Below are 3,665 nucleotides of genomic sequence, written 5' to 3' on the forward strand. Positions count from 1 at the left end.
AGCATATTGCTACTTGAAATCATGTGTGACATGAGATTGTGGGGAGTTGAGTAGTGAGATGTCTGTTCACATTACATTTAAAGTCTAGAGTTCGAAGGAAAACACATCTCGAAAGTTACGCTATTTTAGCCACTGGTTTCCGTGCACAATAATTTTTCTAGTTCAGGAGTGACGTTTCAAAAGTAATGCCTCCTATTTTTATTCGACTCGAATGGATTACAGGGGATTGCAAATTGCATGGTTACGATGAGTGGACTTCATTCATTCATGACCTGAAAGTTTCATCTCTCTCTCTGTTGCAGATATTGATGGTGTGAGTAGCGAGATATTTGTTCACATTACATTTAAAATTTTGCAAGTCAGTATAATCAAAGCAGCAAAAAACAGGGAGGGAATTCCAAAGTCTAGCAGTCCGAGGGAAGAAACCGTTAGAGTAGAAAACTTTCTGCATCTAGTGACCTACCTACACCTAACCCTAAACCTACAACAAATTCTAAACTATGTATTAATTGACTGCTTTTAGAATCAGAAGGGATGAAAACGTTATTGTTATAATGACTGGACTTATACATTAACTGCCAAGGGTTCTTGGCCTTGCCCAGGTGTTTGAAAAAAAAGGTGTTAGTAGACAGGCTTGAACCCGATGCGCGAAGATGGAAAACGAAGTGAAAGAAAACGTGATATCTTACCGCTACGTCATGAAGCCATCGGAAGTGAAAAGCCTTCAAATCAAAGTGTTGACTTGCTAAGTGAATGAGTTGACGCAGGTGCAGAAATGAACGTTGGCTGAAGGCCAGTTCAGCTTTCCGCCATTTGTTAAAATATTTGTTTCCCCGCGATGTTCGGGAAACAAAACTCCCCCGAAAAAGGGGAACTCTCAAATGATTACAATTGTCTGATATAAACGGGGTTTCCTTACATTGATCAAAGCTAATAGCTTTCAAGGTGTCCCGGCAGAAAGTTTCGCTTTATTAATACGAAAAAGACGGGGAAAAACACGCGAAAGGACGGAATAGAGGGAATTTTATAAAAGTCGATCAAAATAAATGTAAAGACGGCGTCCATTTGCAAATCGTAGATATTATGATCTGGGGAGTATATAAAAAGTTCTAAAAAATAATAACTCTATCGACCCCCCCCCAAAAAAAAAGCCTTTCGCCCGGGTGTTTATAGTTGTGTGTTGAGCAAAATAAAAAAAAAGCTGTAGTAGGCAGGCAGGATTGAACCCGTGATGCCAAGGCAGAAAAGAAATGGAGGTGTGTGTGATGGTTTTGGTTGAGAAAAAAAATTGCGAATGCAAAAAAAAAAAAAAAAAAGTGGTAGTAGGAAGGCAGGCTCGAACCTGTACTGCGAAGGAGGAAAAGAAAATGAAAAAACAAACGTGACGCCTTAGCTGTTGCGCCCATCGCCAAACCGGAAGTAACGTCGATTTAAATTAAGGCTAGACAATCGAAAAGAGGCGATGACTTCGAAAATATCAGCGAAAAAAAGCGACCCCTCCCTGGAGAAAAGTACTCAGTTTTGCGTTAAGGAACTAACGTATTTGGCCAATTTTTCGATATTCGTCGTCTAGCTTTAAAACGCTACCAATCTTGTCAAAATCCGTCGCCCCTGTCGAAAGTTTTAGGCAGAAATACAAACATACATACTTACATACATTTAAACAGACAGCTGAGATTTATATTATAGATGATCTGACAGTTACATTTCTCTCTTGCAGATATTCACGGTGCGACACTGTTAAAAAGGAACCTGTGTTATAAAGGTACGTCAGAAGTAGGGACGCATCATCGAATCTCTGACAAAAGTTCATTGAGAATGGTGGTGACTCTGTAGAAAAATAAATTCTGGAGTATTAAAAGTCTCTCGTTTTAATGGCACCACTCCCATCATCGTACCTCTCCTTAAGTTAAAAAAAAAATTAATGGCTTTACTTTTGGAAAGATCCTCGCATGAGAAAGCGCCCCCTTTCTGGACACGCATACGCAGCCATCGTTCACCGTCCGCAAAGGTGCATGTAAAATGCGGGCTACTACGTCGAAAAAGTTTTGAACAGTAACTCGTTTTAATGCTTCCATCTTCGTCTTCGTAGCCCTTCAACGTTTTGTGTAAAAAGTAGGAAACTTTACTTTTGTAGCAACTTTCGTAATTGCATGATAATGAAGGTAAGAAATAGGTGGCATTTGAGGGTCACCTTCCAGTTTTGACACACGGCTTATTTAGCTTGTTATAATGCGGGTTTTGTTTGGACAAGAAATGATAGACATTACTGATAACAACTACTGTAAAAGAAAACCTGTTTACTAAGTCACGTGCACCTGCTGACATCTCAGTATATAATATTCCAAAATAAACGTCTGCTTGTGTTTCTGCATTAAAACCTTTATTGGTTGTGTTAAAGTTGTTTTGTAAATGTAATTTCTTTGATTACTTGCAATTGGTCTTTCTTATTCATTAAAAAAACAAAAAAACATGGATCGTTAAAAATAAAAAAAATATCGACTAAAAAATTTTAGTCGTCCGGTCTCATTTAAAATTATCTTCGTTTTATCTTTTAAAAAATCAGTTGTCCGTTCCCATTTTAAAACTTATTTGTCGTTCGTTTTCTACCTTTATAATTTTTAGTCCATTCTCATTTTTAGTAGAGTGCAAGCGACACTATAAGTCACTCCTTCGGTCGGTCGGTCGGTCGGTCGGTCGGTCGGTCGGTCTGAAACACTTATGTGCTTGGACTTTTTGGTTAAGATCAAAGGTCTGTTGTTAATAGATGATGTTCTTACCTTTTTAAGCTTATTTTAGCTTTTTGGCCAAAATCAAAGCATAGCATCTGTTCCGGCAGATACTACAAGCAAATACCATATGTAGAGGCGACCCCACATATAAAACCTTGGTCAATGTAGGGGCAACCCTTAATACCAATTGTCTCTATCCAGCTCCCCTACTCCCCGGGGAGTTGGTCCCTAATTCCCTTTCACTCCTCACATAAAAAATCAGATTTGTGCCTAATTTGCTCGGTGGGGGAGCAAATAAATACCCTTTTCTTGGCCTTTTGGCCAAGATCAAAGTGTAGTATCTGTTCCGGCAGATGCTGCAAGCAAAGACCATATGTGGGGTTACTCCCACATATCAGACCTTGGTCAATGTAGGGGAAAACCTTCATGCCAGTTGTCACTATCCAGCTCCCATTTCCCACCCATCAGGAGCTGGTCCCCTTTTCCCTCGCTCCTTCCTCTCTATTCACATAAAAAAACGGCCTTGTTCCTAATTTGCTCAGTAGGGAAGCAAAAATATATCTGTACCAGCAGATACTGCAAGCATAGACCATATGTGGGAGCAACCCCACATATCAGACCTTGGTCAATGTAAGGGGCAAACCTTCAAACCAATTTTCACTATCCAGCTCCCCTACTCCCCGAGGAGTTGGTCTCCATTTCACCTTCACTCCTCACATTAAAAATCGGACTTGTGCCTAAATATTTCTGGGGGGGGGCAAATAAATACCCTTTTCTTGACCTTTTGACCAAGATCAAAGTGTAGTATCTGTCCGGAAGATACTGCAAGCAAAGACCATATGTGGGGGCAATCCAACATATAAGACCTTGGTCAATGTATGGACCAACCCTTCATACCAATTGTCACTATCCAGCTCCCCTACTCCCCGAGGA

The 3,665-nt window shown here is 40.1% G+C and overlaps 1 pseudogene; it reads left to right on the plus strand.

Moving 5' to 3' along the window:
• Positions 1-3,032: 3,032 nt before the first annotated feature.
• Positions 3,033-3,158, plus strand: LOC145259350 (U2 spliceosomal RNA; annotated as a pseudogene).
• The last annotated feature ends 507 nt before the right edge of the window (positions 3,159-3,665 follow it).

This window comes from Euprymna scolopes, chromosome 34 (assembly GCF_053919585.1).
Source record: "Euprymna scolopes isolate OS-2025 chromosome 34, ASM5391958v1, whole genome shotgun sequence".
Lineage (NCBI taxonomy): Eukaryota > Metazoa > Mollusca > Cephalopoda > Sepiida > Sepiolidae > Euprymna > Euprymna scolopes.